A 20,952-nucleotide genomic window follows, 5' to 3' on the forward strand; every position below is an offset into this window, starting at 1 on the left:
GGGATTGGAAGTCTCACCTTAACTCTCCTCCCCAACTATAGGCTGATCCGATCTTCATTGACCAATCAGAAGATAATGGAGAACAAAGTTTTACAAAATAAGGATTCAGGAAATGCTTCATCATAATGACAGTATCAAAATCTGGACTGCACCCCAGACTTCCGGGTACCGAAATTAGTGTTGAAATTCACAGCGTACAAACATTCCCCAACACTGGCAAACCTTGGCAGCTCATCACTGGTATAAACCTAAAAATCTGGGTCTGGAAAAAAGAACCTATTGGAGAGTTTATATTTTAACAAGTTCCACAAATAAGAACCCTGAAGATCTTTTCTGGTCTAGGCACCTGGATGCTTTATTTTCGATAAGCTTTTCTGTTAATAAATCAGATTTCGAGTCTCTGGTCTCTGTCATTTGCTACTACACCACCCAGCTTCTCTTGAGGTAAGGAACATGTCTTAACTCTCTTTATTCTCCTCTGCAGAGGGCCCAGCAATGATCTTCATTGCATAGTGGGCCGTCAAGAAATTCATGTTTATGATGATGAAGAAATACCTTGAGAGAAAGTGACTTCATGTGTGTTACGTTTTTATTTTAAAACACCTCCACCTACTTGGTAGAAGTCATGCTCAGGAAGTATTCTTTCTTGCCTGTTTCCTTTCACTCACCCAGCTAGAGCTAACAGGTGTGGCTACACATAGAGGCATGTGCCTGCTTGTGCTCAGTGTCATCTGAGAAACTCTGAAAGACATAGCTCACACAAAGTATTCCAAAAATATTTCTCATTCCATAACTGGCTGCTTCGATTTTTTTACTGTTACTTCTTTTAATTAAGCAAGGACCCTGTTATTGCAGAGGACAGATATATTACGTTATACTTAACTAATGGTCTCTTGGCTTCACAGCATTTAGAATATACCTTTCATGACTTCACTCAGTCCGGTGTATTCGGACTATTACTCTTTCTGACTTTCCGAGCCACTTCCTGTTGTCTTCAACACCTGGAGACAAGTCTGTTAGGCGTTTAGGAAGTACTTAAACATGCTGTTGGACCTAATTTAAGCAGCAGTTGTTTCCTTAAGGTCTAAGAATTCTTACAGGAGCATCGAAAAACGCGAGCCACGGGATGTATGAGGAAGAGTTCTATCAAATGCCCTACTTGCTTGGCTTCTGCACTGGGGACAACAACTACAGAAAGTAAACTTACTCTCATCTTTGTTAACCTTGACCAGTGGCTTACCCTGAGCAGGCTCTGGTCAAGGGAATTGCCGTCGGTAACTAAAACTATGTCAGGGATAGAACCAATCCTAATCTCAGTCCTGTTGCCACCCCGAGGAGACTGAACTTGCTTTCTGAGGAGAGGACCTATATTAGACACATTTGTCTTAAGATTCTTGCCGCAGTCTATGAGTTTTGGGGAACTGGGAGTTGCAAGCTTTTTAAAATAATAATAATTAAGTTTATAAAAATTGTTAAAAGAGATTCTGGAAGTGTGGTGCATAACAGAAAACAAGACGGTCAGCAATATATGTAGTGTTTACTGGGAGTCACATACTCTCCGAATCACTTTGTATGTATTAACCCATTTGCTATCCCCAGTAACACTAAGAAGCAGATACATTTTTCTCATTTCCTTTTTTTTTTTTTTTTCGGAGCTGGGGCCGAACCCAGGGCCTTGCGCTTCCTAGGTAAGCGCTCTACCACTGAGCTAAATCCCCAGCCCCCTCATTTCCTTTTTACAGATAAGTCCCTTTACCAGATTGTCTCTAACCCGCAGGCCACTCCACTGTTCCTGTAGCAAAGCGTTGGGCGCACCTATGGTCACGAGGGGGCGCCACTGCCACGCACCCTGGTCCCCCTCCAGCAGCCATCCAAGGGGGCGGAGCCTGAGCTGGGCGGGGCCCGACGGGCCGCCCACAGGGTAGCTATCCCGGCGGGCCGCGCGCGGCGGTGTTTGAATGGCTGTGAGTGGGGCCCGGCTGGGGATCCGAAAGACGCTCCTAGCTGCCGGGCGCGGTTCATCAGCACAGTGGCCGGGCTCAGGCGCTGCGGTACCATGAGGCGCCGGTAAGTGACGGCCGGACCCGGTTGGAACCTTCGCTGCTGCTTATGCAGCAGGCTTCTCAAGCAGCTGGCCGGGCCCACCTGCAGGCCCCGCGGCAGCGGCCTTTCCCCGGCTGGGTGGCGGGGTCGGGGCGGGGCGCAGGCGGGTGGGGCCGCCGGTCTCCCGCGGAGCCCCCGGGCGAGCGGTAGCTGGGAGGTTGGAGCTGCAGGCCTCGGGGGTCCTGGCCAGAGAGACGTTGGGTCAAACCTGCTGTCATTTATTTATCTTCGGGTGGAGTCGACATCTACACCCCACGGGGGAAAGACGGGATTCGTGAGAAGGTTGCTGTGCGAGGACAGACTTTCCCCAGAGTTGCCTAGGCCGGGCTGAGGCATTTCCTTATTTTCTGAGGAATTTTTGATTCCCAGACAGATCGGCTTTTGTTTCTCAGGACAGAAACCTGACATAGCCGCGTAAGAATCGCTTGACTGCAACTTTTAAAACCTCGTTGTGCTTTCTGAAAAGTTATTCTGTAATTGTACCTAGGTGCTTAACTGGGCTTTCGTACGGAGATAACAAAGACTTGATTTTGTACTGGCTTATAAAGTTCCTTGAAAACATCTATATCAGTTTCTTTGCAGATCTGGAGAAAAAAGTAACTGGGAGAATATTCTATAATTATTGTCACTTTCGTACTTAATGAGCGTTCTGAGACACCAGTCCACCTAATATCTGAAACTTATACAAAATCATTCAGGATTTTTCTTCTTTCTTTTAAATCAGCTTCTTCGAGTCAGAAGTTTATGCATGGAGGTTTTTACTTTGCTAGTAGCTGGACTTGTAATAAACCATATCGAGTGATATTTTGCTTTCTGTGTGCTAAGGGTTGTTTTAAAAGCGCTGCTTTAGAATAGATAGTATTACCATCATTTTGACCGGGAAAGGCACAGTGAAGTCAAGTACTTTGGGCAGGGTTACTTAGCTATTTGCCCCACGAAGGCTACACTGCTGCCTTCTCTGCCTTCCTCTTAACTAATGTCCAAAGTATTGTTTCATTTACTCGAGCTTCAGAGATATTTATGTGAGTACACCTTTGTGTACACATGAATGAATCCACACACAACCACGTTCTCTGCTCATGTTGACCACACTTAGGTTTTGTGTCTGAGACAAAAAAAGAAAAACAAACCAAAAATTGTTTCTAAGATAAATAGAAATAAGGTTTATGGGTTAATTTTTCAGAGACTGGAGAGAACAGCTAGAAATGTTTCTTTAAAACGGGGTACTATTTTGTATTTGGAATGCCTGTATTTAATACCTTGCAGAGAAATGCACCTCAAGAGCAAGCTACCTCAAGTAGTCAGCACTTATTTATAGGGAAACATTTAAACTTCATTCAGCGATTACTGAGGTCTTGATTGCCTCAATGTTCGGCACAGGACTGGATCCAGTCAGCTATATGCAAGAAATGTGCCAGGCAACAAATCTTAGGGAAGTTAGTTTGGTGTGAGATTAGTGACAAAAAATATACTGTTCCTCACTGGTGCAGGGATTTATGATGATCTGAACTGAGTAAAGCTGCTATGGCGCTAACAGATGGAAGACATCCAACAGAAGGGGAGGCAGGGTTTGTTCCTGAGGAAACTTCAACGACTAGGAATCCAGAATAAAAATGACTTCTATTGGGAACAGTAAGCCTGGTCTGTTTAAAAAGTTCGTGTGGGTTAACATCATATGAAACAAAACTGGGGGATGTTGTAAATGAGACATGTCATGGAGTCTGTTACACACAGAGTTCTTGAGCACACAAAGATTCGGATTTGTTTCAGTGGCTCTCAGCTGGATGAAGTTTTCTCCCCCCATAGGATATTGTCAAACTTAAGGAGAGGGTGATACTGCCAAATCTACTGACCATAGGCCGGAGTACTAATAAACATCCTACATCAGATAGACCCCCATAAGAAACAATTACCCCAAGCGTCAGTGTTGCTGTGGTTGCGAAACCCTATTTTGAGTTGGTTGGTTGTGTGGCTGGCTTCCGCTCACATATCCTATAGGTAAATGTGAAAAATTTTAGAAATACAACTAAACTTTATAATGACATTAGGAGCTGGTTTAGAGCGCTCCTGAAGGCTGTTCCAGTCCTGAAGGAGAGATGTGTTGGAGATAGACAGTAACATTGAGAATGCTAAAATTAAGGTAGAATCACTTCAATATTATCTTATCTAAATGTAAACATAACAAATGTTCATTTGAAATAGAAAGTGAACATAAAAGAAAACAGAACATAAGCAAAAGTCATAAGGCCCAACAGACAGGATGGTTCAGTGACCAGACGTGCTTGATGACCTGAATTTGATTCTGGAACCCACAGTAAAAGAACAAAGAAGACCCCAAGAGGTAGATGAAGTGTCACAAATCTATAATCTCAGTCAAACACTCTGATGGGAGGCTTAGGAGAGATGGGAGACAGAATTCCCCAGAAGCTTGAGGGCCACCTCACCTGCTGTATTATTGCAGCATGATAAAAACAAGAGGGGCCCTTTTTCAGCAAGGTAGAAGGAGAAAAGCAATACCCTAAAGCTGTCCTTTGACCTCTATTTGCACTCTGGCATGTGCATGCACACACAATATTTAATAAATAATATAAAATTAATTTTTTAAAGTTTAAATAAATCACTTGTAAATACTTACCCCAATAGAACAACTGTTAATGTTTTGACATATGGCTTCTTTTGAAGCTTTTTAAAGGCTGATAATTACTTTTCTTTTTATAAAACTGGGATTATGGGCTAGAGAGACAGCTCAGCAGTTAAGAGCAGTTGCTGTTCTTGCAGAGAAACCAGGTTTAGTTTCCAGCATACACATCAGATGGCTTAACTATACTTAAATATACTGTAATTCCATTTCCAGAGCCCCTATTCTGGTCTCTACACATATACGTATGTGATACACATTACGAAAGCCCACACACATAAATTAATAAAATAAGTACATTAAAAATAAATACACACTTTTCCATTGTTTAAACAAATACTCTAGGGGACTGGAGAGATAATTGATCAGTGAAGAGTGCTTGCTTGTTCTTGCAGAGGACCTGGGTTCAGTTCCCAGTACCAGTGTGGTGGCTCACAGCCATCCATAATTCCAGTTTTAGGCAATCAAATGCTATCTTCTGACCTCTGTGGGTGTCAGGCATACATATAGTGCATATACATACATACAGGCAAATTACTTATACATATAAAATAAACTTAAAAGAAATTAAAAGTTAAAAAATACTCTTACAGTCATAGTATTTGTATATATGACTGCATGTACACATGTGTTGCTTTAAAATTGGAAATTTTGCTTTACATCAGAAAAGACATTCCAAGGAATGAACACATACTGGAACACAGCGATTGAACGTGTGTGTGTGTGTGTGTGTGTGTGTGTGTGTGTGAGAAATAGCTGGAGATGTGGCAGAATGCTTATCTACCATGCCCAGTGACCTAGACTAGGTAGTACTCAGCATTGCCAACAAAAAAGAAAAGAAAAGAAAAAAAAGGTTGTTTAATGACTGGGGACTACATAGGACTACATAGTGAGGGCATGTCTAAATAAATAAGTCAGGTTTAAAATCTTCAGCAGTTCCAAGGTTTGATGTTTGAGAAGCCAATAAAAGAACAGTGGAAACAGTCAAGTAAGTTGTATGCTTATAATTTTCATTCTGGAATGCAAATTGTATTCACGTACACAACATAATGAGAATGTTTGGTCTGTAACTCACTATGTAAATGAGCTTGGGCTAGAATGCAGTGATCCACCTGATTCTAACTCCCAAGTGATGGGGTCAAATGTATGCACCACACCTCACTCCTACTGGGATTTAATGAAGACGCTTACTATCTATCAACTTAATCTTTCCCCAAATTCCTAAAGTCAGTCATGTGTCCTGTGTCCCTGTTTTTACTTTTTTTTTTTTCAGTACTAAGTTCACATTTCAAATGGCAAGATTTCTGTTTCACCCTGGTTTTTTTTTACTGTTGGTCATGAATCAAAGAGTTTAAAGGACTAATCTTGAGTTTTTGTTTTTTAATGAACAGATTACACAGTTTTACAAACTGACTCTAACTCCCACCCTCATTTTTCCCAGGGGAATGGGAAATTATCTTTCAAAATAAATGGTTCGTTCAGAATGTCATAAAGCATACCAGTCAGTATTGCTGGTTTCTTATCATTTATTTTGCTTGATTGCTGTTGTGTAAGTGACCACTTCAAAACTAGTCTGTGATTGTAATTGTTAGTTTTTTTGGTATCTGTGACAAATACCTGAGAAACAAGAAGAGAAAGTGTATGTGTGTGTGTGTGTGTGTGTGTGTCTGGATTTGAGGTTTTAACTAAAGGTTGGCTGAATTCATAGCTTGGGTCTGAGGTAAGACAAATATTGTGACAATGAGTTGGGGAAGACAGAAACGGACGACAAAGGAAGGGGCTAAGGACAAAATGGAGTATCAGATGATAGGCACCCTATGAGTGATGCTACTTCTCCTAGCTTCAACCCACCTCCTGAACTTTTCAGCACCTTCCAAATTAGCACAGCCAGCTGGGCTCAAGGCTTCAATACAGGACTCTGTAGGGAACAGTTCCCATACAAACTGTAGCATTGACAGTATAAGGGTTGTAGCCTAATAGGAATTTAAGTCATGAGATCTATGCATCTGAGGCATTTAATGTCATTGCTTCACGGGTGATTCTGATGAATTCCAACTGTGTTCTACCCTCTTTTGCTCACCCTTTTACCACTTTCTCATTCAGAGTCCCCTTTCCCCATAATTGTAGGAAGAAAGCACTCACTAAAGATGGCCTTTGAATCTTGACTTTCCCAATCTACAAAACCATTTAAAATTATTTGTTTTCCATGTCGTTTCTGTTTTGTGTTGTTTCTGTTTGTTTTATAACAAGGCTTCATTTTTGTGGGATAGACTGGCTTGGACCAATGACAGTCTTTGTGCCTAAGCATCCCAGATGTGTATGTGAAGGGCAGAGGTCAGCCTTGGATGTTCCTGAGACACTGTCCACCCTTGTTTTTTTTGAGATAGGGTCTGTCACTGAGACCTGGGGCTTTCCAGAAAAGCATCTTTCGGTTGGTGTTGGATACCAAACCCAGGTCTTCATGCTTGTATGGCAGCATTTTACTAACAGAACTATTGCCATGTCTTCTTCAGAAAGGCAGACTTTTAAAGCCATGCCTTAAGCTAGGAAAACACTGGTTGGTTATTGGATAGCATCTAATTTGACTTTTTGTTAGCAGGTTCAGTTATACTGCACTTGCTGTTTCTTGCTCTCTCTCTCTCTAGGTATCTTCTTTGGAAATATTTTTGTTAAATTTATTATTTTTGTTTTAAGTCAGTTTGAGTGTGGAGATGGGATAAGGGCTGCTCTGAAAGGTTCTGTTTGACTCCTTTCCCCTGTGACTCCTTTTTTCTTTAGGTGTTATTCAGTACCTGAAATTCCTTTGCCTTGAGCTAGTTTCTCAGATGCTGTGACCTGCAAGATTCTCTCTCACTAGTCTTAAGACTCCATTCATGGACCCATTGGTAGGCATTTTTACTTGTCATGGCTCCAAGCCTGTCTCTCCTGTTAGTAAGGAAGTGTTCTTGGGCAAATCACTTGATCTCATCTATAAACTGAAATTGCTCTATGGTGACTATTCCTAGTTGTCAACTTGATTATATCTGGAATGATCTACAATCCAGAAATGGAGGGCACATGTGTGATCCAGATCTTGAGGCTGGAAGACAAGTTTCTGACCTGGATCTTGACATGGAGATCTTGAGTCATAGTGGCCATGAAAAGCTTAGGCCCAGGCAAGGTAATCCATGCCTTTAATCCCTGGAGACTGAGGCAAGGAGATCTCTGAGTTCAAGGTCAGCACCTTGCAAGTCCCAGATCCAGGTGTGATGGTACACACCTTTAATATGGGCCACACCTTCTCCTGGAGGCCCACTTAGGGACATTGGAAGAAGGAAGATTCACTCTTCTTTGACTGCTTGCTCTTACTTGCCAGTACATCTGTTGGAACCTACTTCTACAGAAGACCAGCTAAAATAAACTAGCTTCGTGGGACTGAGCAACTACCAGATTCTTGGACTTCCCATCCATAGCTGCCCATTGTTGGGCTAGTTAGACTATAGACTGTAAGACATCACAATAAATCCCCTTAATATATTGAGATATTCCATACATTCTGTAACTCTAGAGAACCCTGACTAATACAGTTTTCAAGGTTTTTCCAATTACGAGAAACAGTGAATTTTACTGAAGTTTTCAAGGAGAGACTTTTGGAGGGGAAAGAAAGAAAGTTTTTCATGTGTTAGTATGAATTGATTAGAAGGATTTCTTCTGAAGTCCTTTGTAAAAGTCTAACCTTATAGTTGGATTAGGGAGTGAATCATAGGATGGAATTTTATTTTATTTTTAAATACCAACTGTCCTTTCCTATTTCTTTTTTAAAGACATTTATTTTATGTGTATGAGTACACTGTCAATGTCTTCAGACATACCAGAAGAGGGCATCAAATCCCATTACAAATGATTGTGAGCTGTCCTGTGGTTGCTGGGACCTCTGGAAGAATAGCCAGTTCTCTTAACGGCTGAGCCACCTCTCCAGCCCTAGGATGGGATTTCAAATGTAGCTAAACATAAGAGCAAGGATCTTTGTGTTTGTTCCCTTCAGACATTTCCCTAGGCCTACAGCCGTAATTAACTCAGCATGTGCATGTGATAGTTGTGTTCAGTGAAGAAAGAAATGAAGGAATGGGTGAAGAAAAACAGGTTTGCAAGAATAGTGCATACGTGCTCCAATTGCCTGGAAAGAAATCAGAATACAGACCTACCAGAATACAGCCCTGCAGTATACAAATGCTATGCAGTGGTAGTAAAGCACCCTGCTCTTCCTGTGGCTACCTTTCTGAACTATTGTAAAAGCATTTCCCTGTCTGCTCCTCTGAATCCCCATCACACAAAAAATATTCATCACCACAAAAAATCTGAACACTGTCTGTTCCCTGTACCATTTAATGATCATCATCAACTGAATATACTAGTGTAGTAAAAATAAATCTTACATAATGACTAAAATTTGGCACTTTATCCATGGAGGATTCATAGTATAGTGACTGAAAACTAATATTCCTGGCCCCTTTGTTTTAGACATCCTAATTCTCAAGTAATAAATAGTATTTAAGAATAGTTCTTCTTGAGCCGAGAGGGATGTCTCAGTGGTTAAGAGAAGAACACTGCTCTTCCAGAGGTCCTGAGTTCAATTCCCAACAACCACATGGTGGCTCACCACCATCTGTCATGGGATCCAGTGCCCTCTTCTGGTGTGTCTAAAGACAGCAACAATGTATTCATGTACATAAAATAAATAATTCTTTTTTTAAAAAAAAGAATAGTTATTTAACCCCAGCACTCAGGATGCAGAAGTAGGCATATTTCTCTGAATTTGAAGTCAACCTGGGTTACAGAGTAGGTTCCAGGACAGCTAGGGCTACATAGTAAGACCCTGTCTTTTAAAAAAGAATATCTTTTATGTGATCCCTAGACTAGGCCTAATGATTACCTAATGGCTGATATGGAAAAAGAAATGATTCTCACCTAGAAAGTGTTGTTGTAAAAATATAAAAATAAAAAAGTAGTAGTCTTTTACCCCGCTAGCTCTGTGCCCCAAGATATCTGCTAGATATCTTGGCAGAAACACATCCCAGCCGCACACTTCCCTACACTCAAACCCTCACATAAAAGAACACACAACACAATAATCTTAGATCCAATTGGTAAGATATAATTGCCCACTTAAACATACAATGCCCAGTACTATCCATCCCTTGAGAACATTAATAACAACCTGTAAATACAATCTTTTTTTTCTTTTTTTTTTTTTTTTTTTTTTTTTTCCGGAGCTGGGGACCAACCCAGGGCCTTGCGCTTTGCTCTCACCTGAGCTAAATCCCCAACCCCCACAGAGCAGAATCTTAACATCACCTGCCATGGCTTCTCAGCCCCTCTCCTCCACCCTGTCTCCCCTCTCTCCCCTAGTCTCCTCCTCTTCCTTCAAACTTGTCTCCCGCCCATCCTTCCTTCTCCTCCAATGACAGGCCTCCTTCTATCCTGTACCTGCCTCACCTGTGACATCATCCTACAAGAAAGTATGCTTTGAAATGAAGAGACTAATTCTCAGCCTTTATGGGATGACATTTATTGAGGGAATTATCTGTTTACTGAAACTACATATAATTTTTAATCTTTTTAACAGTCATATTCAAAACTTAGAAATTATGTCTATTTGGGAGCTTCAATTTATGGCTCATTTAAGGAACTGACCAAATCATTCTGTACCCACAACATTACCTGTATAGCTTATCAGTATGGCAACTAAATTATTTTGCAGTAGCAAACAGTTGCTAAGTCTTGGGCTTAAACAAGGCTTTGTTTCTCCTTGATTCATGCTGCATATTTGTCTGGGGGCTTTGTTCTGTGTGTTGACCTTGCTCAGGAATGTGCGTCTGTAGAGTTCCAATTTTCTGACCTTTGGCTGGCTATCATAATAGAGGTACAACAATGATGGTAAATCACAGAAAGTGACTTTTTAAACTTAGAGTGTGGTGAGGTGAGTTGACTTCTGAAATCTACGGGTCACATAAAAGCCCTAGCTGTCCTGGAACCTACTATGTAGCCCAGGTTGACTTCAAACTCAGAGAGATATGCTTTAGCTGTAGGCTAAAGCAGTATGGTGTAAGTCCAAAGTTAGCCTAGTCTCAATAGTGAGTTACGGGCTAGATTGGGGTATGGTATGAGGCTTGGCGGGGAGGGGAGGTGTTGGAGAGATGGCTCAGTGGTTAAGAGAACTAGCTGCTCTTCCAGAGATCCTGAGTTCAATTCCCAGCCACCACATAATGGCTCACAGCCATCTGTAATGGGATCCGATGTCCTCTTCTGGCACACAGGGATATTTGCAGATAGAGCACTCATATACATAAAATAAATAAATCCTTTTTTTAAAAAAAGCCTTTTAAAAATATCTCATTTATCAGAGCCACTTGACTATATCTGACTTCAAGGTTAGTAAGAGCCCAGGCTTGGTAACACCTAAAACTCTAGCACTTGAGAGGTGGGGGCAGGAAAATTAGTTCAAGGTCCTCTTTGGCTACGTAGCCACTTGGGGGCTAGTCTGGGCTACTTGAGACCTTGTCTCCCAAAAGGATGATAGACCAAAAAACTAGCAACATTGCCTGGCACAGCTTAGTGTTGACTATATTTCTGGACTTAAAATTTAACATCTCCAAATGTCTGTGGATTTTCCTAGTGCTCTTTCTTGACTGATCACTGGTTTTTTTGTTTGTTTGTTTGTTTGGTTGGTTGGTTGGTTGGTTGGTTGTTTTTTTTTTTTTGGAGCTGAGGACTGAACCCAGGGCCTTGCGCTTGCTAGGCAAGTGCTCTACCACTGAGCTAAATCCCCAACCCCACTGTTTGTCATTTTTGAGTGTACTGTCCTGTGAGCAGCCCACTTCCCACTGACTTGTGACTAAAAATACCCAAGGAAGATTTGTCAAATTTAAGAAATGGTGCAGTCTTTTAAAGTCTGGTTTAGTATTAAACTCTGGAGAGGTTTTTTTTTTTCTTTTGTTCTTAAGAACATCAATTTATGTTTGCAGTAGCAAACAGTTCCTAAGTCTTGGGCTTAAACAAGGCTTTGTTTCTCCTTGATTCATGCTGCATATTTGTCTGCATTTTGTTCTTAAGAATAAATTTTGCTTCTCTGAACTGGGACGCATATATCTGCTCTGTTTTAATACTTTCATAATTACAAAGTAAACTTTACACATTGATAAAAATTTAGTGAAATACTCATTGAGAAGCACAGGGCAAACCCTGTTCAGTAGAAGCTGTAATATGATCTTATAAGCAACTAAGGAATACTGAGAGTTAGGGAGTATAGATAGTATGTGTGCCCCCCACCCCGCCCCACCATGAACCCTGTAATTGGTTATTTGGTACTAAGTAGTTAGCCTTAAAATCATACATCCAGGTAACACTTCCCAGACTAGAGCACATAGTGTTAATATATTTAGATGTGTGTATGTAACAGTGACAACAACAAAAGAGGCCAGGATTTGAAGAGGGTATTTCATGAAAGAGTGAAGGAAGGGAATAGTATAATTACATTTTAATTCAAAAGTTTTAAAAAGATGACCTTTTAAGAAGTTGCTTTAAGCCTGTTTTCTGTTTCTTTTTCTTTAAAAAAACTAATTTAAAAACATTTATTTTGTGTGTATGGGTATTTTGTCTGCATATATGTCTGCACCAACCTGCATGCTGGTGGCCACAGAGGCCTTTGAAGAGGGCTTTGGATCTCTTAGGACTCTTGTGCTTTGTAACTCTAGTTACAGATGGTTGTGAGCTACCGTGTGGAAGCTGGGAATTGAACCCAAGTCCTCTAGAAACGCAGCCAATGCTCTTAACCACCAAGCCATGTCTCCAGCTCCATTTTGTTTTGCATAGTTTAACTTAACAGTTTTCATGGTAAGCGTGGTGATCCACATCTTTCATCCCATCATCAGGAGGCAGAAGCAGGAGGGCTCTGTGAGTTCCCAGCCTGCCTAGTCTACCTAGAAAGTTCAGAACTACCAGGACTACATAGAGATAGATGCCTTGTCTCAAAGAAAAACAAAACAAAACAGAACAACAACAACAACAAAAACCCCACAAAACAAACAAACAAAAAAGCCAAAAGGCAGTTTCCTTGCCAAGCTCTTGGATAGATTGTCATAATATTGTCACGCCTAGCATATTGCATTATAAGTGCTTGTTTGTCTGTTATTCTTGATGCTATACTTGAATGATGGGATTCTATAACCAGAAAGGTTGGGAAGTTTAAAGCTACAACCAACAATGAGGTAAGAAAGTTCTAGATGCTGAGAAGTGTCGGGAGTTGGGGTTGGGGACACACTATATAACACCAAAAGTTCTCAGAATGGCTTCAGAGTTTTTTTTTTTTTTTTTTTTTTTTATATTTGTTTGGGTTTTTGTTTGTTTGTTTTTGAGACAGGGTTTCTGGCTGTCCTGGAACTCACTCTGTAGATCAGGCTGGTCTCAAACTCACAGGAGGCCTCTGCCTCCTGAGTGCTGGATCAAAGTTGTACTCCATTTCATCAAGCTTTTTATAGTTATTTTATATTCTTTCACATTTTTTATTATAAGAACCTTCATGAAAAAGTAGTTTATTTTACTTAGTCCTTACAGTACTACTGTGAAAATAGCAAACTAAGTAAGATCATACACCTAATAAATGACTGTAATAGAATTTAAATTTAAATTCAGTAACTCTGACTTTGGGATTTTGGGTTTTTTTTTTTGTTGTTGTTGTTTTTTTTTTTTTTTTTTGGTTCTTTTTTTTTTCGAGCTGGGGACCTAACCCAGGGCCTTGCGCTTCCTAGGCAAGCGCTCTACCACTGAGCTAAATCCCCAACCCCTGGGATTTTGTTTTTTAAGACAATTTCCTGCTACCTGCATCTCCCTTTACTGAGCTTACACTTGCCTGATCTGTCTGTATTTGTATTTCCTGCTGAACTATATTGCCTTTTCTTTTTAACTTAGTAATATAAGAAAAATATAACTTCACACTAAATTTCTTTGCATTTAGCGTGTGTGCCCACGTGTGTGCACACACCATGATATACCAGTGGAGGTCAAAGGAAAACTTGCAGGAGTTGGTTCTCTTTCCACCTCTGTAGTCAGGTTTGGCAGCAAGCACTTTTAGCCAGCCCCCACACCCAACCTTGGATTAAACTAAAATTTTATATTTATGTCAATTTTTGAAGATTAAAATAGAGTGATAATACAGAATCATGTTTTAAGGGGATATAGGTCAGTGGAAGGGCACTTGCCTAGCATATGCTATTTAGCACGTATCATATTTGGGATGGAGATAGTAATTTCTACCTTTACTAAGAAGAGCCTGCCTGGTGTAGAAAAGTCTTTGTAGGGCAGCTGTCAGTTCTTGCATATTTGCCTAGTTTATTTTGTTACGAATTTAGTAAATGTGACAGTTTAGAAAAGGAGTTGCTGTTTATAAAACAGAACACAGCACAAAAGGTCTGTAATCCCAGTTCCTCTGGAGGCTGTGGTGAGAGGAATGCATATTGGGTACATTCCTCAAAAGGAAGTTAAAAGAAGGAAGAAAGAAAGGAAGGAAAGACAGATTAAATAATTAATATTTTAAAGGGCCTGGGACCATTGGTCAGTAGTATGCAAGGCCCTGGGCTCAGTTCCCAAACTGAACAAATGAGTATTGTTCTGTAAGAGTTATTGGAATATTACTTTGGCTAATTTTAGTTAGCACAAACCTAGTCATCTGGGGAGAGGGAACTCCTTGGTTGAGAAGTCGTCTCCATCAGATTGGCCTGTAGGCAGTGCAGTCTTAGGCAGCTGAATGCGAGCCCAGGAGGGAGCAGTAGTCGGCTGCCTTTTCTGCGGCAAGCTCCTGTCTTGGCTTCCCTTAATGATGGACTATGAAGTGGAAGATGAAATAAATTCTTTTTCCCAGTTGCTTTCACTCATGGTGTTTGTAACTGCAACAGAAAGCTTAACCAGAATAACTGTGTTGTATAGTCTATTCGAAGGTAAATGGCTTAAACACTTTATTATTATACTGGTACTGATTAGAAAATTAAAGCAGTAAAAACTAAATCCTGTCCCCAGATATTTTCATTTTCAGGTTTTTGTGGTTACTTCTTATAATGGTTAATATTGATTACCAATTTGATCTAGGATCACTTCTTCTCAGAAATAAGACATATGTTACCTGATCATATTTTGACACATAGTGGGAAGTGAATTAAGTGTGGAATATATATAAGTTATATTATCTTTTCCACTTTTGTTTACTTTTCATTAGTTGAGATCTGGAAAGGCTACAGCATCCCATAGATTTTGTGTGCAGTGGCCTTTGCAGGAAGGTTGAAGGTCGCTTTGGAATTTGGCTTGAGCCTCCCTCTGTCCAAATCAGTCTGGTTTGGTTTGGATAAGAGTGCCTCCAGGAGGCACTGTTTTTGCTTTATAACACATTTCCTACCTGAGAACAGCTCAGCTTCATCTTGGGCATAAGCACTTTAACCCTTTAAGAAGAGCTCTGTGTTCTCTTTGGTGCCAGAGACTTCACTTAAAGCCAGCAGAAATGGCTTTGCACCACCGCCTTCTAGATATATTTGCCTTTTAGAAGTTTTGTTCCCAGCAGGCCTCTACAGGTGCCAAGGTGGCTGTTTTTATCATTTAAAATTAAACCTCAAGATACCAGTGTTTTATGATTCTACATGTTTGTTTACTGAATGGGTGTATATGTGCATGTGCCTGTGTATAGTATTTTTATACATTAAGTAGTAGTTAAGACATTGTATTTTAGGTAGTATGGTAGTGTATGTTAATGAATGTAATCCCTGTCTATCAGAAGCTTTATAGTGTAGTGATGGCTCAGTAGGTAAGGATGCCAAGTCTAACAGCCTGAATTCAACCCCTGTTTCTTTTTTTTTTTTTTTTTTTAGATCCAATTGATAAGATATAATTGCCCACTTAAACATACAAAGCCCGGTACCATCCATCCCTTAGGAACATTGATAACAACCTGTAAATACACAGAGCAGAATCTTAACATCACCTGCCATGGCTTCTTACCCTCTCCTCTCTCCTGTCTCTCCCTCTCCCTGTTCCAGTCTCCTCCTCTTCCTTCAAACTTTTCTCCCGCCCATCCTTCCTTCTCGTCCAATGACAGGCCTCCTTCTATCTTGTGCCTGCCTCACCTGTGACATCATCCTACATTTCACCCTTTTTGTCTAATTAAAAAAAAATGTTTCTCTCAAATATAAGCTGTGCACAACTATTATCATTTTGTAATTAAAAGCATAACATATATCTAACACCTATCACCCAGTTAAACAGAACATTTAGTTATCCATTCCAGCTTAAGAAAGGCTTAAAATCTATGTTATATCTTGGTTAGCTTGTATACTATCTGATAACTATCTAATAAAATATTTATTTTCAGAGTTAAACAGCCTGATAGGCTATGAGACTGTAATCAGTCTTCAACCCCGTCAGAAATCTGAGAATGACCAAATATCTATACACATAGGAAGCCTAACATGGCTTCTAGAACTGAGAAGTTGTAGAGACAAATTTCCACTAGCACAGTCTGTTAGCAACATGTGAGCGCAAGTCTTCAGCCTTCTGGCCCAAAAACAACTGACAAACTCTTGAAATGCAGATTTTGAAGGGCTGATCACCCTGTCCTGGCAGAGTTTATCAATCAACTATTTTGCATAATTTGTCCTTTTCTGGACAGTATTAGTCTGCAGATGAAACAGGCAGTTTTGTCCAGTGGCTGCCTAACCACAAAGTTTTGCCTCACCTGGAGGTAGAGATGTTCAAATTCTTCGTTAAATCCGCCAAAGGGGTAACTGTTAAGAGCAGATATGTCTCAACAAAAGATAAATAACTTTAAATCTCAAATTTTGTGGATTTCTGATGTTTTTGAAAACCATCTATCTATATAAGACAATCTGGACTGTTGTCTTTATATCTTAATAATATCTTGAAAGTTCTTTCACAAAGTCAGTAATATGTTTGCTATTTGGCCCTTAACTCACATCTGTAATCAACTCAGAAGTTTGTAATGACATAAATAGAAGGACTGGCTCTAAACCTTGTACTTTTAAACTCTTTTAACAAATAAATTTTATATCAAAGCAAAGATATGATTTTAGCTTAGTTAAAAAATGAGATTGCGACTATATAACTCAATCTACCTAATTCCTACCTGTTAAATTACAACCATTTCTAAATTCCTCATAAAAACAACTTTAGAATAACCACTTTTAGCCCCACAAAGTCCAGGGAATTGGGGCGACGACTCCTCTATAACTTCTTCAAGCTGTACATGGGTGTTGAGATATCTTTGGGGGTAGGGGGTAGGAAGAATGAAGCAAATTCTGTAGCCGATGTGTCCTGACTGGACCCAGCTGAAAGTCCTTGAGACCAGGAATCCAAGTAGGCACACTCTGTAAAATACAATTCTCAAGACAAAAGTTTAGAATCGAGATATCTTTTTGTTTGATTCTCCTGAATAAATTTTTCAGGCTGTCTACTTCTATCAAATCTGATCAATACGACTCTGTGAGGTTTCCAGAGCCTAATCACACTTTTTAAAAACACAAAGACAAAATCTTTCTCCCAAAATACTGTGTTCCTTAGTCTGAAACCAGAAAAGCTTGTATCTTGTACTCTTTCCCAGAGTAACAATATAACCATAAAACTCAAAGTCACACCCATTATGAAAATTAAACAATTTTTTTAAAAAGGAAGCAAGCTAAACAATGAGCCTGATAGGCTTTTGTACTCTATGATAGCTGAAATGAACCCAAAATTCCCATGGAGCACACGTTAAGAGAATTTGAGCTTCCTATTGTGGTAAATATCAAAAGTAACCACAAACCCTCGCTAGCCGGCATCAACGAGCCATATGGCCTTTAGCGGGGTAATTCATAAAACAAACCAAATACCTTCTATCAATTCCAATATCAATAAGCAACATATCAAACCAGGACTTTAGCCCAAAATATATCCATCTGTTAACCTCTCTACCCGGAGCCACAGATTTTTATTTAACCTTAATAACGTCTACAATATATGCCTGCATTCACTCTCCCTGGTGTTACAGACATTCATCACAACTCTCTATTTGGAGGTAGTGACTAATTGTTCCCTATCTAAGTTCTGAACCGTGGATGAAAATCCCCACTGATTCAGGTAATCTCTTTACTCTCTTCTTTCTAAAAGCAAACTTAATCACCTTTTAATAATACTTGTAATTAAGAAGTAGCTTGTCTAACTAGGATTTCAACCCAAAATTCTCGTGGAGCCCACATTAAAAAGAATATGGGTATCCTGAAAGACTTTCTAAACAACTTTCTTTTAAAAGCAGCTTTTAATCTCTAACTCTCTGAACTGCCATTACTTATCACACAGCAGGGGACCTACAGCCTGCCAGCCCAGGTGGCTTCCCCATTTCTTTGTTTGAATTCCCGCCCTTAAGATATCACATGACTTAACATGGCACTGGCCTCCTCTTACTTAGAAAATAAAAACTCTCTCTCAACCCTTAGGATTACTAGTGGATTCTTGCCCATCACATTGGTTCGCCATTTGTTGTTGTAAAAATATAAAAATAAAAGAAGTATTTTTGTCTTTTACCCAACTAGGTCCGCACCGCGGTGCCCCAAGATATCTGCTAGATATCTTGGCAGAAACACATCCCAGCCACACACTCCCCTACACTCAAACCCTCACATAAAAGAACACACAACACAATAATCTTAGATCCAATTGATAAGATATAATTGCCCACTTAAACATACAAAGCCCGGTACCATCCATCCCTTAAGAACATTGATAACAACCTGTAAATACACAGAGCAGAATCTTAACATCACCTGCCATGGCTTCTCACCCTCTCCTCTCTCCTGTCTCTCCCTCTCCCTGTTCTTCAACCCATGTTTCTTACATAGTAAAAGAGAAGGCAATTTTTCACAAGTTGCCCTTTTGACCTCTACATACATAGTAGCGTTTGTGTGCACATAGACACGTAATTTAGGAAAAATTTTAAATGTTTTAAAAAGCTTTGAAGTTGGGGTTGGGGATTTGGCTCAGTGTAGAGCGCTTACCTAGGAAGCGCAAGGTCCTGGGTTCGGTCCCCAGCCCCAGAAAAAAAAAAAGCTTTGAAGTTAATTTGGTGGGAGGAGACAGACTAAAGCCAGCTAGTGCTCAGCTCTCTCTTACATTTAAGCCCTTGTGTATTTGTTATTTGCCAAAGGCATAAACTGTGCAATATAAAACCAGTGTTCTGAGAGATGGTATAGGAAACCTTGCACCAAGACCAGAATCAAGAAATGCTTTGGAAAGAAAGATTCAGTCTTCATAGTAAGAGAGGCTGTGATAAAGCAGAAAGGAAGAAAGGAAGTATGTCCTGGAAAAGGAACATTTTGTTTAAACAAAAAGGCAAACTTGACAGAAACAGAATGTGTCCATTACAAAAGCTTGGAAAAATGATACTTAATGTTATGCTTCCTGTATTGAAGGATGCATACAGTAATTAGAGGTCCTTATCCTTTTCTTTTGTAAAACAGCTTTAGTGTCCTCAGGGTTTGTCCATGTCCTGTGTCTGCTCCTACCCGACAGTCTCCCCTGATCTCATGACATTGTTTGTCTCCCCAGCCCCCATCTTTTCCTTTTGTTTCTTTGTGTAGTGTTCAATATCAGTCTTCTGCCAAATTGCCTGCTACGTTTGAAATCAGCTTTGACCCTCAAAATATTTTCTCCTTAAGCTAGGCATGATAGTATATGCCTTAGTTCCAGAAACTGGGAGCTTGGAGCAGGAAGATCAAGAATTTGAGGAGGGGGGTTGGGGATTTAGCTCCGGGGGTGGGCGCTAGCCTGGGGAGCGCAAGGCCCCGGGTTCGACCCCCAACCCCGGAAAAAAAAAAAAAAAAAAAAAAGAACCAAAAAAAAAAAAAGAATTTGAGGAGGGGGGGCTAGAGCGATGGCTCAAGTGGTTAAGAATGCTGACTGTTCTTCCAGAGGTCCTGAGTTCAAATCCCAGCAACCACATGGTGGCTCACAACCATCTGTAATGAGATCTGATGTTCTGGTGTGTCTGAAGACAGCTATGGTATATTCGTATATAATAAATAAATCTTAAAAAAAAAAAGAATTTGAGGGGGAGGTGCTGCTTTGAGATTGCACAGTGGGTACAAGCACTTGTCTGCATAGTCTTCACAAAATTGTCCTCTGACTTCCACATGAGTGTGTGAGTGTGTGTGTGTGTGTGTGTGTGTGTGTGTGTGTGTGTGTGAGAGAGAGAGAGAGAGAGAGAGAGAGAGAGAGAGAGAGAGAGAGCACGCACATGCAAGCACTTAATACCACCACCAGTAATAATTTTAAAGTAAATTTGAACTGAAGAGATAGATGCCTCAGTGGGTAAAAGTACTTGCTTCCAAGCCTGATGACCTGAATTCAGTCCTCAGGACCTATATGCCAGCCTTAGCTATATAACAAATTCCAGGTCAGCCTGAGCTATATAATGAGATGCTGCCTCAAAAAGAAAAAATTTCCCCCTATGATCCCATTTCTCTTTGTTTCAGTTTTCTCCTCTATTAAAACAAAGATCCCATTTTGTTATTTACAGGATTTTTCATTCTTTTGAAGTAAGTCAAGGCAAATTACATGAACATTTTTACTTTTATTCATGAGAAAACTAAGACAGCTGGTTCCCAAGTTACATGAATAGTTAAAGGTGGGAGCTGGGAAATTCCCAGGTTCGTTTGAACCTGATCTTTAAGCTGCTCTGGATTTAAGTTTTCAGAGAGTCTTTAGTATTTACTCAGTAAGCTGTGGCACATACACTACACACTGAGCAACAAGGTTCCCAGAGAGTTGAGAGAGCGTGGAAGGAGTTCAGAGGTCTCTGCTGATTGAGCTTTTTAAACTCCCACATGCCATTGCATACACAGGGCACTGAGGGCATCTTCAGCTTGCTCTGCAGAGTCAGAGCCAACCCACACAGTTGAGTCCTAGAACCAGTTGGTCTGGCTTTGGTAATTTCCATTCAGAATGTATGTATATTCTAGGTTTTTTAAGGAATGTTTCAGAAACTTTCAGGACTCACGAGTAGACTGGTTTCCTAAAGGCAAGAGAAGGGGTCTGAGCCCATTTCCTCACTTCTATCAAGCCAGTGCCAATGTCTTAAGCATGCTAGTGAAAAGCCACAGATTGTCTCCTCTATTTCCCCTTGTGCAGGGGATTGAGTCAAAATC

The 20,952-nt window shown here is 40.3% G+C and overlaps 1 protein-coding gene across 1 annotated transcript in view; it reads left to right on the forward strand.

The window, feature by feature from the left end:
* The first annotated feature begins 1,936 nt into the window (after positions 1–1,936).
* Katnbl1 (katanin regulatory subunit B1 like 1) overlaps positions 1,937–20,952 on the forward strand; it is a 39,582-nt gene continuing 20,566 nt past the window's right edge. The window contains exon 1 of the mRNA XM_032903881.1: positions 1,937–2,067. The gene's annotated coding sequence lies outside the window, so the exon portion shown is untranslated. The remainder of the gene's footprint in view (positions 2,068–20,952) is intronic.

The sequence above is a fragment of the Rattus rattus genome, chromosome 5, assembly GCF_011064425.1.
Source record: "Rattus rattus isolate New Zealand chromosome 5, Rrattus_CSIRO_v1, whole genome shotgun sequence".
In the NCBI taxonomy this organism is placed as follows: Eukaryota; Metazoa; Chordata; class Mammalia; order Rodentia; family Muridae; genus Rattus; species Rattus rattus.